This window comes from Bolinopsis microptera, chromosome 11 (assembly GCF_026151205.1).
Source record: "Bolinopsis microptera isolate Bmic1 chromosome 11, MBARI_Bmic_1.0, whole genome shotgun sequence".
In the NCBI taxonomy this organism is placed as follows: domain Eukaryota; kingdom Metazoa; phylum Ctenophora; class Tentaculata; order Lobata; family Bolinopsidae; genus Bolinopsis; species Bolinopsis microptera.
Genome location: NC_087082.1, coordinates 14,644,911 through 14,659,952, shown reverse-complemented (window position 1 = coordinate 14,659,952; position 15,042 = coordinate 14,644,911). Strand labels below are relative to the sequence as shown.

The 15,042-nt window shown below is 40.5% G+C and overlaps 2 protein-coding genes across 2 annotated transcripts in view; one reads left to right on the top strand and one right to left on the bottom strand.

Annotated features, from left to right (window-relative positions):
• The window catches only part of LOC134823488 (double-strand-break repair protein rad21 homolog A-like), a 901,854-nt gene that overhangs the window by 186,989 nt on the left and 699,823 nt on the right, over positions 1–15,042 (bottom strand). The window lies entirely within an intron of this gene.
• The window catches only part of LOC134822817 (uncharacterized), a 157,520-nt gene that overhangs the window by 112,585 nt on the left and 29,893 nt on the right, over positions 1–15,042 (top strand).

Genomic DNA, 15,042 nt, shown 5'->3' with positions numbered 1-15,042 from the left:
AAAAGCCAATATAGCCTAATACGCAAACCTGTGGACATAACCCTAGAGTGAACCCTGGTAACTGTAACCCTGGTAATTGTAACCCTAGAGTGAACCTATTTCTAGGATTAAACCAGAGCACGAATGAGAGTGTGTCAGAATTAACAGTGTGCTGCAGTGCGTGCATGTCACGTGATACAGTGCTACAGTGCGTGCATGTCACGTGATAGTATGATGTGTGTGAGGTTTAAACTACTCCAGAATACATTGCTGGAAAATGAGGGGAGAAAAAGCAAGCGCGCACCAGTGTGAATTGTAGAGAGAAAATTAATTGAGAAACTTTTTGCGAGAATTTTATATACAATTTTATTTTATTTTTGTTGACAGTTTATATTTGGTTGTATAACAAAACGAGGGGTTACACAACTCTTGAACTGTATTTAATTTAAGCCCGGATGTATCATATTTTGCATGTTTTTTGTTGTAATATAGGAATCTTTTTGTTAACCATTGATGGTTTTTTTGGCTAGGAGCATCTGATTTGACCTGATGAAAATGTGTGTATATTTCTAACAGGTGAGTGTACATAGTTAAGTATATTTATGCTCTTAGTAAACCTGACGTGACATTATAAGAGACAGTTTATTTTACTTGGAGTGTCTATAATGCGTGTTTAACTGCTTGTAAAATGTGAGGAATGAATGTGAAAAAGTAAAAACGTGCGAGTTACAGATAGATAACAGATGATAATCTCGTTCAAAAACTATACATTAAATTATTTGGATGTCTGAAGAAATTTTACCCAAAAACAGCAATCCAAAAACCAATTAAATAATAACAAATCAGAATTTAATTATGTATTTATTTAACTGTTGTCAATTGTCCAAATTCCAGTACTAGCGAGCCACCATACCAATCTTTACATTGGTCAGACGTCACGTTACCATGGTTACGTTCGGTGATATTTGCTTTTATAACTATCATTTATCAGATTTCAGTAATTTCTCAGTAATCTCTCAGTATAAGTAATAGTATAAAACCACTGATAATTTATCTGAATTACGCATAGTTCTACAGTTGTATTTAATAGTATAAACCATATCACGGATAATTTATCTGAATAACGCAAACAAAGTTCTACAGTCGTATTTTGATTTTAACGAGTTTGGTTTTTGAAGTTGACTTAGTGAATAATAGAATAGAAATTATTTTTGAAAAAATCAAACTTTTAATAACAGCACACCCACATAATGAACTGAATCTGAAAATAGTAGACATCATAGTATGAGGATCCAACTATCTATCCAAAAAATGATAGAATTATAAATATGAATTATAAATATGAATTATAAATATGAATTATAATGATGATGTCATCAAATATGTCATCAAATATGAGAAATAAAAGTAGGAGAAGTTAGCGGCAGTATACTTTCTACGTCCTCGCTGTATTTTCTCTTGCAACAATCACATCGGATCATTAAATTGGCCAGATTAAGATCACAAATAACAAGAAATATGGAAGCAGGACCATATATAGCTGGTAGTATTGCTGAAATTATAGTTAGCCCAATCAGGACAAGTATTAGCCAATCACACCAGCTTAAGCAACCTTTTTCAAAAGGTGTTTGTTGTAGCATGTTATTTGATTCAACAAAACATCGTCTCTCAACAGTGATACCCATGTACTGGATAATCATCCCAATTATTCTAAATATCATTGCTAGACTCATAAATCCTCTTGCGGATGTCGTCGGAATGTAAATAAAATAAACCATTTTACTCTTATCATCTTTAATTGTATTAAAATCTTTAACACCTGAGAATATAATCTTTACCAAAGGAAAAATGTAAATCAATGCAGTTATTGCGTCTTTAAAAACATAACTCCAAGGAGGTTTATCGACAATGTACAATGTATTTGTACAATGTACAATGTACAATGTATTTGTCTACATAAAAATACTCCAGCACTAATTCAGGAGCGTCTTCTAGCAGTAATTTAATTGAAACTGCAAACATAGAAGCTAACAGCACAGTGCTGTGAGCCTCTCTCTCCCTTTCGTTATTCTGCACAACAATAAGATAACAAAAAGCAAGTAAAGTGCTTTTGATGGCACCTACACAAGCAAATACTAGTATACCATCAATAACCGTGGTGTTCAGGAATATAGAAGGATGCACTAGTCCACCATGCTCTAGGCGGTAATAATAATTTGTGTCAAAACCAATATCTACTACATCCCATACAATAGCAAAAAGTGGTGCCATTATAAGCTTTGCAACAAGTGATGAATTTGCGCAAATTAGCGGCAGCTTTATTAGTCCACAAAGAAGTTTCTTGTGCTTATTTACTGTTTGTAGATCAGCTAATGTTGCCTCTTCTTTGAATTCACGACCAGATCTGTCAGTCCCCCCCCCCCCCCCACAGTCACACTTTTACCCAATAACTCCTCTTTCATCTCCTCCTTTATATTCTTCCCATATACCTTACCTTCTGTAGATATTGTACATTTTTGCCCTTCAATGTCAACAAATTTGCTGTGTTTTTTTTACTCCCAGCTTTACAGCACGTTTCCCGTCCTTGATGTTCTTCTTCACCTGCTCGTACTCGATGCTTTCGGATGTTGTGTTATATATGATGTCATATTTCTTTGCGTACAACAAACGGTTGTTTGTCCTATAGGTGCTCCTTATGAACTCCCAGGGACTTGTTTTGCGCCCTGGGTGGACACTTTCTATTATGGCATTCTTTATCTTCTTTTTGCTTCCCTTTACTTTGATTACTTGAGATTCACCGTCAATTCGAAACTTACTGTGATGCTTAACCTTTTCGTCTCCTATTTGTTGGTTACCGTCTATAAGAAACTTATCGCCACCTTCTGGACAAATATGAAGGATAAACACCAGGCGATGGTGCAGAGGAAGGCCAGATTGCACGCTGCAAAAGAATCTAAAAAGTACACTAAATTTTATATATCCTACGAGGTCCAGAGAGAGACCGAAGAACTTTGTTCAATGGAGGCAAAGAATAGAGAGTGTCAAATAGAGGATGAAAAATCGGAATTTCTTGTTAAAGAAAAAAAGGTCGCAGTAAGTTTACCATAGATGGTAAGGTGCAGACAGAAGACGAAGAACTTTCTGTGAAAATAGCAAAGATGCAGACAGAAGACGGACAACTGGACGCTACGGAAACAAAGAAATACAAAATCATCAATACAGCATAGAGAACTGGCAGAATCATAGCCAGCATTCCCCATGTTTTACTGACACGCGGTTTCCAAATGACTGTTATGTTGCAGAATCGTTGTCCAGCTACCTTTTCACATTTTATTTTATCTGTAGAGTTACCTGAGCAGTGAATGATAGTAAATTTAATTATTTCCCTGCCAATTTTTTACAATCGACTATTGGATGTCAAACAAAAATAGATCGTGGATGGATTTTGTATGGTTTAATAAGCTGCTCGTTACAGTAAAAGCGCAAAACATTCTTGAAAAGATATGCAATAAACTGTAATCCAAGCTCACTTACCTTCACTGTTGTTTGAAGCTACAATACCATAAATAGTAGATATGACTAGTAGCTTTACGATCTTCAAAACAATCATGGTAGGGAAAACCTATAATGAGAACGCGATGATTTATTTAATAGAGAACGGAAATGCACATTTAAAGAGGATTTAAAATTTAAAATCATATTTTTTATTCCCATCTTGAAAGCCCTAATATACGGGGTGGTTCTTCATGGCCAGTGTGACGCTCGTCACCGGTGAAATGAGTGTAAATAAAGCAATCTATACAACCAACAGTCAACTATTTAAACTGACAAAGTATGGACATTTGAGTTCTAACCTAAACTCTTCTCTACATTGGAGAGGCAGTACCCACTCCATCGAAGGAGCGATTGTAATCGATGGCAGAAGTTAACAAATTTGGAGCATGCATAATGTTTTCTACTTGCCATCATCAAAGCTAGGACCACAAAACTCGATATCAAGATAATTCCAGGCAAATAGCCCGAACTTTAAGATCTACAGCATTATCTTATCGTGTGTAAATTTGTCGAATATTTGGGAAAGGAGATACCGGAAGTTAATATAACTCAAAAGTCTCCAGTTTTTTCTTTAGGTATGAAAATATATGTGATTGCAAGCAACAATGCCACTTCCGAGGGCATAAGGTTAGTTATAGAACTGCTGACCTAACGAGTGCCGAAGGCACGAGTTTTGTCAGCAGTTTTATAATTTACTTACAGCACGGCTCAAGATCGCGGTGATACTTACCGTTTGCGACCAAATTTGGAGTTAATTAAGAGGTCGAAACTACCGAAAAACTGATTTTTCACACCTACAAAAGTGTTCATTGTCCAATGAGAGGCCTTCCATCTGACAGGTAGCGTGCAGGACATCTGGGTATCATGTGGCGATTTTTTAACATATCAATGGATGCTTGGTGTTGTTCATGTGACCTCCCTTATAAACGTACTGTATTTTCATAAGTATCAATGACAGGCGAGCTCCAGGTTGAAGCGTGGAAGGAAGTAAAAAAAACACTGATACACAAGGGTGTATACTGTATCAGCCCTCTAAATGGCTAAGAACTATTACGGGTCATACCACGTGACAGTACCTCGTGACTACGTCACTCGGATACCACGTGTATAGAGCCGTGCTGTAATATAAGTTTCTTTAGATTTGTTTGGAGAGGCGAATCATGCACAGTTTAGGCTCTTGAATTCTTCAAATAAAATATCATCTTTAGAGAACCTCCTGAATAGAATTAAGTTAGACTCATACTTAGGTGGAACAAAACAGCCTTAAAAACAAGAATCCCAAAATTTACGTAAAAATTAATATGAATGAAAATCTTTTATTGTCATCCAATTTAAGGAAAAATGCATAAAAAAGTACGACTGTAGAAATTATGCAAAAATGGTAAAACACATGGGTAACGGGACACCGATCATGAACATAAACATAAATATTGACAAAATTAAAGAAAGGCGAGTAAATGACACAACATAAATATCTAAACTTACACATCTTATCTTATTAATTCTATTAATCCCCATAATATAAGTTTGTAACTTGATGCTCTTTTCAAAAAAAGTGTATATGCTTAATTACCCAAGACTTCAAGAGAACCTGGAATCCCCAAATTTCAGCTTGAATAACGAGACTCTGAAGAGTTGTCAACTGTTTTGAACTATAGTTATACTTTCATTCAACCCAGTAAATTATCTAATTACATAATCTTAGTGTAAGCTCCAACTAAAAAGCACGGTCACTAAAGACGGTACTTACTTAGACAACTTAGATTCCTCTACTGTTCGACCGTCCGTCCAGCATCGCTGCTGCCTTGTTCATACTCCAGTCAAGCAAAGAATCTCCATTTCCATGTGGATCATCTGGAAACAGCAGTGTTCTTCAATCTTTGAATGGGGTGAAGATCTAACGAAATAGTGCTCCTTGAACAGGTGGATGGGGATTGCGACTCATTCATATCCTGCATACCACTTTACATAATTTGTATTTATGTTTAATCGCTACACAACGCTCTTTCATGCCATACATCATACATGTGTCATCTGCTGAACAGTATCAGTATCAGTATCAGTATCAGTATGCTTATTGTTTGAACTGAAATGTGAATGGATCGAAATAACGAGCTTTGATAGTTCTAAAATACTTTGGCCACTAAGGTGAAGAAATAGTTAGCGTTTGATCAGATCTTGTGAAGGCCGGACGCGGGGGATTCGCGATTGATCTAGAATGTAGAAGCAATTTCTTCTATCAAACGTTATCTAGATTGTAGTTGCAATACCTTCTTGAACCGCTGATGTCTCTGCGACACAAAAGGTATAAGTTATTACTATGGTAAAATGATCTTTATAATGCGTTTGTCAAGATCCTTTCATAAATGTTTATTGGCGAATAAAAATTGACAATAAACCTTTTATTTTTAATTTCTTGACATGTTTCTAAGGATTGTGGCGCTATATTTTCCATTCCAATCGTTTCATTTTATTACCTTTTTTGGTCCGATCTTGTGTACCAGTGGATGCGGTGCCACGCGCTGTTAGTCTGAGCTCGATACCAAGCATTTTATCTTTGATATTCGTTACAGCCTTCGCTGTAACGGTTCTGGAAGTTCTAAACTTGCGTCAATGTGATGGGCAGCTGTTTAGAATAGATTATTGGTGTTAAAAGTTTCTTTTACTGTCTGTTTCTTGTGCTGGACCAACCGATCCTTCGTGCGAGCAAGTCATCACTGTTGTCAACAGTGTCATCGGCGAATTCCAGATTGCGTTGTTGATAGTTGGAGGCAGTAGCAACTGAGGAGGGCACCCATTTCAAGATAAACCGCGACAAAGTGCGCCCCGTTATACCGCGCACCCCAACTCGTCAATAGGTCAATGGTCATTGGTCAATTGTCAATGGTCAATAGGTCAATGGTCAATGGTCAATGGTCATTTATTTAACTTAAGTAGGTACATATAGTTATTATATGTCAAAATAAGAGTATTATACAAGTTTATTGGATCATTACTTGCCGTTGTTTTACCTAATCCCTAGTTCACAGAATTTAGGTTCGCTTTTGAACTGTGTGGTAAGGTCTTTGTAGGGAGTAATGCTGCTTCCATAGGTGAAGTAGCGGTGAAAACCAGAGAAACCTAACAAATATTTTCACCCTTGTACTTAGTCTGTTATCCAGAGACATAAAAATTAAAATCAAATTTTTTCACAGCTCAAATTTACTCAAATTGTCGGAAAAAAGCACGATAATTGACCAAATTTATGTCTTTTAGGGTCGATCTCACGCCGGCGTACGCCGCCGCCGGTAGGTTTCGGGCCCACGCCGACGCCAACTGGTTTAGCCACGGCGAACAAGCCTGCTGTTATCCAGAGACATTTAATCAGTGAGAGGACTGAGGAGTCAAGACGAAGTCAAGGAAGAGTAGATAACGAGCCTAATGCGTCGCCTTACTGAACCCCAATAAGAACATAATGTTAGGATTCTCTAGGAAGCCGAGTAGCTTGAACAGTAACTAGAGGAATCTGAAAGTAGCCAGATATCAATAAGACTCTCCCTGTCTCCCTTTTAATGATGTGCAAAGCTTTAAAACCCGCTTAACATTTTTAAAAACAGTCATCCTCCTACACTGGGCTGATTTTACGTAACTTTATATTCGTACCCGCAATTCTAGTGTTTCCTGCTCTGAGTACTTGAGTAGATGTATCATGTTAGCTGCCTTATAAGGCACTCTACTGCGTATGAATTGAGGGATCATGACCAGGTGATTTTAGATATTCTGATAAACTCCGCATGCGTTCCATTCTGCCATTGTAGCGGACACCAAAAACCCAGGACATTAGAACCCTGTTAGTTGTTCAGACTATTGGACTCCTGAGAATTGTGAGCTGTGAACCCCAACTGAGAAGCTCTATTCTGATGACAGATTCAGCATCTCCCGATCAACCAGACGTCACACAGTGTAACTACAGGTCATTGATCGTGTCTTGGTGTTCATGTTTCAAATTGTGTGAAGTGTGTCACTCCTGACGCTAACACATATTTGAGTGCGGTGTATCTAGCAACTATACAGTTACATTAAACTGTCTGAAACAGTTCTTTTAGAATTTGAAATGTTTTGATTAAAATGGGCAGTAATTCAACTTGTACTTAGAGTAGCATTTCCTTCATCTCGTCTGATGTTTAATGGTCATTTCTCTTCAGTTGTTGATTATGTGCAGATGGTATCTTATTCTTACCCCTACACAGTACACACGTAATTTTACCCTAGACTGGGTATATTCTGAGAAAGTGAGAAAACTATCCGGCTTCTGAAATGACAAATCTGTTTTGCTGGCTATATTTTACTGTTCGTGTAAATGTAAGTTTTATCATTTGTGTAATAATAAGTTTTACTATTGGTCAAATTCCCTCTATTTTATTCGTGGAGCATTACTTGCATACTTTAACCGACAATTACATACATCATCACAAAGGAGGAGGAAAGCATTCCTTATTTATCTGAGTATTAACCAAAAATAGGATACACATTGTGGCACTCTTTTGGCACTCTTTTGGCACTCTAGTGGCACTCTAGTTGCACTCTAGTGACACTCTAGTTGCACTCTAGTGGCACTCTTATAGTTGCACTCTAGTGGCAGTCTAGTGGCACTCTAGTGGCACTCTAGTTGCACTCTAGTGGTACTCTAGTTGCACATTAGTGGCACGCTGCCTCTGACATACCGAATGGCTCGTTAACATTCCCTCCCACTCCTCGTTAAATCTATTTAATCTCCAGCTCACTTCAACAATAAGTTGCACGTGTAACCCCATCCTGCACGTGTAACCCCATCCTGCACGTGTTATCCCATCCTGCACGTGTAACCCCATCCTGCACGTGTTATCCCATCCTGGTTCGAGGTCCTGTCACTAAGTTACCATCTGGCGGTATCAACACTGGTAACATTACAGATTAATATCTCACTAACCATGTGCTAAGAGCGGCTAAGAGATAGCCTGTACGTGATTTATCAGACCACAGTTCCCTATTATGGAGGAGAACTGTAAATTATGATATAGCTGTTCTTGGAATTAGTGGAATTCTTTTTTCTTTAACGCGTGTCCTCATAGTCATGACATTTCACAGTAGAGAGGCACCGAGCTAATCTTACGTGTTCGTTGTGTGTTGTTACGAAACCCCATGGTTAAAATTTCCAATCTCTGGGGAAAACGTTGTGTCGTTCTAAAGGTTTCGGAGCTGATAAGTAGAGTTTAGTGTGATAAGAATCACAGTGGAGCACGGGTGAGGGCTAGGAACGTGGAATGGGCCCGGGTCACGGTGTTGAAGTATGAGAATTGCAACTATGCTGCTCGAAGCTCAAAGACTCTGCTTGCTGTTAGAGTATTCAAACGTTCGTCACTTTGCCGGCTTTCCTTCATTAAGTTTCAGTGGTGAACCTATCATTATTTATCTGTCTTACTTATTATTACTTATTTTTACTTATTAACATTTTTACCAGTGTTACTATTCTTAACGACAAGCCTCCGCAACGTCCGAGACAGTAATAATCTAAGAAGTTGAAACATTGCTGGGTACTGATCAGTGCTGCACAACCTTTGTCACCTTGCTGGGTATTCTTCTGCATATACCCAGCAAGGTGACAAAGTGAACCTCTGTCAGGACTTTTAACAGAGCAGTATTGTCAATGTACTGAAACTGATAACTCCCATTAACTGTTATACTTGGAGGGCTCAGTGGTAGTTTGGTTGTTGCACTCAGTTGTCCAGAGCCGTGTACCGTAGTGGTATATAGTGATCTATAGTGGTCTATAGTGGTCTTAAGTGGTCTATAGCTGTCGCAGTTTGGTGTCCCCGCCCTTTTCACGAACTCGCTGCCGCTGAAGAAAAAAAAACTGCGGTTTTTGGGCAGTTTACTGAAAATAAGCTAATTCTAGAGCACACGACGCCCCTTTTTTTCATTAATTCATACATTTTCCTTTAGTTCCACATTTCATTGGGAATATTTCGAATAGATATTTTTTACTTTTTCGACGTGCAACTTCATCCTTGAGCTAAGAAAGCCAATAGCCATCTGAGCCAAAATACGCGTGATACAAACATGTTCAATTCCGTTCAAACTTTGAACTCACAAACCGCGGTTTAGCCTCCGGGTATTTTCGACCTTCAAGCCGTCGCCGATTTAAAACAAGTCGGCACCGCTATCTATAATAGATTCCATTTTCCTATCTAGTTGCAAACTAGTTGTATTCTGACAGGCCCAGTGAATTGTTATCACGTGTCCCATCGTCTGATATGTGGTGTTAACAGACATGTAACCATGGGAACAAGCTGTATTTCGTGTAATGCAGTCAGATTACATACAGCTTCCATTAGTTGCGCTATTACTACTTGTAATATACAGGTTATCCTGATTACTTGTAGATTACGTGTTCTGTTTCTCCGCGTACATTATTGCTGCTAATTAAGGTGTAATTTATAGTTGGGTTGTGGTAACAGATAGAATAGAAACTATGTAGCTTCTCCCGTATATATATATATATTATGTACAGTGTACACTGTAAATCAGCAGATTCTCTCCTTCTGTACAATTCCTCTCGTTATTTCCCGTTACTTACCAGATAGCTGCACTTTACTACTTCCAACTAGCTTTAACTTTTATTGATCAAACAGACACCGTTTGGCTTGAATGATATCGTGTTTAATGACGTTCACATCAGGTTACATGTGAGAAGGATCTAGTGATGTGAGCTTGAGGAGAGACCACGCCCCTCACAAACACCTCCTCTCTCCCCTGACATCTGCTGCAGTTGTTCTGCTTCTCTCTCAGTTCAGCACTTGTAATAATTTACCGTTCTGTAGTCCCTCTACTCAGCTAGTTTTACAGTGTTACACTATATAGAGCTCCGCCCCCTGCAGTAATCCTCCCTCCCGCTCCTCGCTCCCCCTCAGTATCTGATACCCAGGGTCTCTAGTCTCCAGTCTCTAGTCTCTAGTCTCCAGTATCAGTAAGTACAATGACAGACTACACTGTGGATGAACTGGATGAGTCGTTACTTCAGCTCCTCCCTGAGCTCCTGACTCCACAACGTCCTGCTATCAGACCTTCTCGTTCCAGATCCAGACGCACCACTTCCGGTCAGTCCTCTGCTAACAGCAACACATCATCTACTGGGCAACCCCACAGACAGTTATCAAGTAATAGTAATATATCAGGACCTGAGCTAACTGAGGATAACGGTCATATCTCTGCATCTGAACAAACTGTACAACAGCCCGTGCACTCGATACCGGAGTTTCATGACCAGTTTCCCGCCAATTCTCCCCCAAGGAGCAATGATGAGTGCCCAATACCCAGGAGTAATGATGAGTGCCCAATACCCAGGAACAATACAGCTCCGGTGAAGTTCAGAGTGCCCATCAGGCGGTCTAACTCCGTGTACACGACCACCTTCTCTTTCAAGATAAAACCTCGCAATAAAGTCACCAGATCTTCTTCTATTGGATCCGCCCACGCCCCTATCCGAATCAAGGTGCTGGTTGTTCGTCCGTCCGTCCGTCTGTTCTCATTTCTGTCTGTCTGTTCTCATGTCTGTCCGTCCGTCTGTTCTCATGTCTGTCTGTCTGTTCTAGTGTCTGTCTATCTGTTCTCATTTCTGTCTGTCTGTTCTCATGTCTGTCCGTCCGTCTGTTCTCATGTCTGTCTGTCTGTTCTCATGTCTGTCCGTCCGTCTGTTCTCATGTCTGTCTGTCTGTCCTCATGTCTGTCCGTCCGTCTGTTCTCATGTCTGTCTGTCTGTTCTAGTGTCTGTCTATCTGTTCTCATTTCTGTCTGTCTGTTCTAGTGTCTGTCCGTCCGTCTGTTCTCATGTCTGTCTGTCTGTCCTCATGTCTGTCCGTCCATCTGTTCTCATGTCTGTCTGTTCTCATGTCTGTCTCATTGTTTGTCTGTCTGTTTATCTGTTTCGCACACATTATTCAGGTAATTTATTTTGTTTTTTAGAATACTGTAAACCGAGCTTTATCATACGTTATCAATCAATTACGAAAATTATATGTATCATAATTTAGAAGTTTTAATTGCAAAGTTTATTTGTATATTTAATGGATGTCCACGTTAAGAAATTTTGGGAACCAATCTTAATAGAGGCAAAGCGGCATTTTAACTTTGGAATGGAACTCTCGTTACTTAACCCTAGTTACTTATCGTGAGTGCTAAGTGGACTCACGAGCTCCATATAGAATACATAGTGCAGCGTTGAAATGACGATTACGCAACTCAGAGTTCGGACCGTTACAGAAAAGTGTCAAAACACGCCCAATTCTGAGGAGAGCAGTGTTTCAGAGAGTCAAGGAGGGCAGTATTCTGATGATATAGGTGTGCAGGCGTGCAGGCGTGAGGGTCATTGCTCTAGTATACTAGCTCATCATTGTTCTGTCACTAATGATATTCAGATTACAGGGCTATGTAATTGCGGTGTACCGATCTAAAGGCACTGGTGTACTGGCAGCACTATATATATGAGTATGCAATGAGTAGTTGGAGTCTGTATTTTATTAAGATTTGTTTGAGTTAATTGAACTTTGTTGTTCTTGTTCCCCGACTTTTAAATCCTTTCATCGAGTAGGCGGCAGATAATAATACTTCATTAACATTAATTGTTAAAACTCAAGGATTAGTAAAACTAGGGTTTCTAGCACGTTTATACCAAGTAGTTGTATTCTATCTGTCTTATGTGAATAATACAATAAATGAACACACTAATCAGCATTAGAGGCCACAGGTAATTAATATTAATAAACTGTCATTATTATTATGAATTATCTAAAGTATAACCACCATTGATTCCGAGTAGACAATCCCAGCAAACCTACCAGTCCTACATTTGTTTTGTTCGTTCTGACCGTCATGCCGTTCCAACCCACTCTTCCGATTGATCTCTACACTGTAAGTCATTTCAAAAGACACTATCAAAACTTATATTATTTAATTAAAATAAAGGGTTGATAATAATGATATAAGGTAACTATCGCACTCGCACCCCATAACAAATCCTGTAAACCGTTGTAAACTATAAATCCTAACCATTCCGCCCTAAAGTCCTATAACTCCAGACTTCTCCGTCTCATCATCCCCAGATCCACGCTGTTGTTCCTAGGTTGGTTCTGGCTGGTGGCCCGCTGAGTTGCGACCGCGCGCTGGTGTGAGGTAGTGCTGCGCCGGATGTGCGGGGGCTGTGCGAGCAGGTTGTGCTGCGCTTGGTGGTTGTGCTGCGCTTGGTGGTTGAGTTGTGTATGCTGGTGCTTCGCATGGTGGTTGTACTTGGTGTGGGTCACGGAGTGGAGTTGCATGTGGGTTCCCGAAGAGCTGCTCGCGAATAGTCTCATGGTTTTCACTACCAGAGCTTCCCTCAGTCTCTTGATACGACAGAAATATAGGATGGGGTTAGCGAGAGAGTTTAGCGGCACACACAAGCAGTACACAAAGTTGTTCACGTAATACGTGGGTCTATCAAACCGGAAGAAGTCGTATATCAGCTGATCTTTCTCATCGTGTGCCATGTCCTGTATTGTCCAGAAAATGTTCAGAACACACATAGGCATGTTAAAGATGACATAGAGGCTGGTGAGGAGAACTATAGTCATTGTGGCACTGTCCTTAGCCTTGTTCAGGCTTCCCCCCTTCTCCAACCCGCTCCCGGATTGGGTTTGCAAGCGCTTGGAGGCCTGCAGGACGTAGAGGGAGACGAAGCAGCTGGCAATGACAGGCAGGACCGGGAGCCAATACCAGACCATGGTGGGGACCACGTGATAGTAGTAATAAGTGTAGTTAATACTGAGCAGGGAACAGTCCACATTGCCCGGCTGGTACACCCCCGACCCTCCAAACCAGTACATGATAGTCCCTGTGAAGGTCTGGAGCAGGAAGGTGGCTACCAGCAGGAATATGATACTCCTCTTGCTGATCCGCAGCTTCAGAGGGAAGAGGATGGAGAGGGTGCGGGTGATGGAGAGGATTGCCACCAGAGCTACACTCTGTCTGCTCAGGATCTGCCACATAAAGTGCCACACGTTACAGAACAGGTCGCTGCCGAATAGAGCTGGTTTCCGGTCTTGAAGGTAGCTGATACCCACTGGGAGCTGGGAGATGGAGACCAGCACGTCCACTGCTGTTATCAGGATGTAGATAACAGTGCTGTTATCTTTCCTCTGGTGGAGGAAGTAGGAGAAGGCTACCAGGTTGCCCAGAGTGCCCCCTATAAAGCAGACCACACTCAGCATCCCGTAGAAGAGTTCCAGGGGTAGGAAATGGTGGGAGGCAGCTAGGATACATAACCTCTGTTCTTCTAGAGTCTCGTTGTTACACATCCTGTGAGGGTACCAGTTTTGTAAAGTTTGGTATAAATGTGTTTAAAATCTTTTTAATTTATCACAGAGGGAGATATGAACGCCCGGCTTGGAAAGGAGAGTGAAGAAGATTCCCGTTGGTACTTTCATACTCGTACCAATCGGAATGGAGAGCTACTGAGAGACTATCCGATGGGACACTTAACAAAGGTCAGATTGACTATATCCTCATACGGCGGAAGTGGAAAAACTCATTAAAGAACACTGAAGTTTACAACACTTTTCAGTCGTTGGGATCTGATCACAGAGTTGTAGTGTGTAAGATCAAAGTTAGCTTTAGGAAAGGACACAGGCCTCCGAAAAAAGTTAACTATGATTATAGTGCCCTGAAGTCGGATGGTGAGCTTCAAAAAAAGTATGCAATTGAAGTTCGGAATAGATTCTCTGGCCTGGTAGAGGAGGATGATGGGGCCACTGAAAGCTACGGGAAGCTTATGGTTGCTATTGAGGCGGCAAACAAGAGCCTTCTGCCAAAGAAGACTCGACAAAAGCAGATTGACCCCTCAAGTGACCCAAGAGTGGACAGTGCAAGGAGGGGACTGTTCTTGGCCAAGGACCAATACCATCAGGAGCCTTGTGAGGAGAAGAGAGAGGAAGTCGCCACTAAAAAGGATTTGTTAAAGGCCTGCTACAAAGAGGTAGAGGAGGAGATCCTGAAAGGAAAGATCAGGAAAGTTGAGGATACTGCTGATCGTTGTAAGAACAAGGAATCCTGGAAGCTTGTCAACGATATTTCAGGGAGGACAAATCCCAGCTGTGGACTCGTGGAAGGGGGTAGCTCAACAGAACGTCTTGAGAACTGGAGGAAGCACTTCTCTGGGTTACTTGGACAGCCACCCACAGTCCCTGACAATAGTATTCCGATCAGGAATATACACCCTCCACTGAATATAGAGGATGGCCCGTTCACCATTGAGGAACTACGTCTTGCCAAAAAGCAGATAGTAGAAGGCAAAGCTTATGGTGATGATGGTATCTCACCTGAAGTGATGAAGAGGGTGGACATCGATGACGTCATCCTGAAGTTCTGCAACGATGCATTATGTGATGGTCTCATGCCCGATCAATGGAAGCTCAGTAATATTGTTCCTGTGCCAAAGAAAGGGGACCTCACTAAGACCGA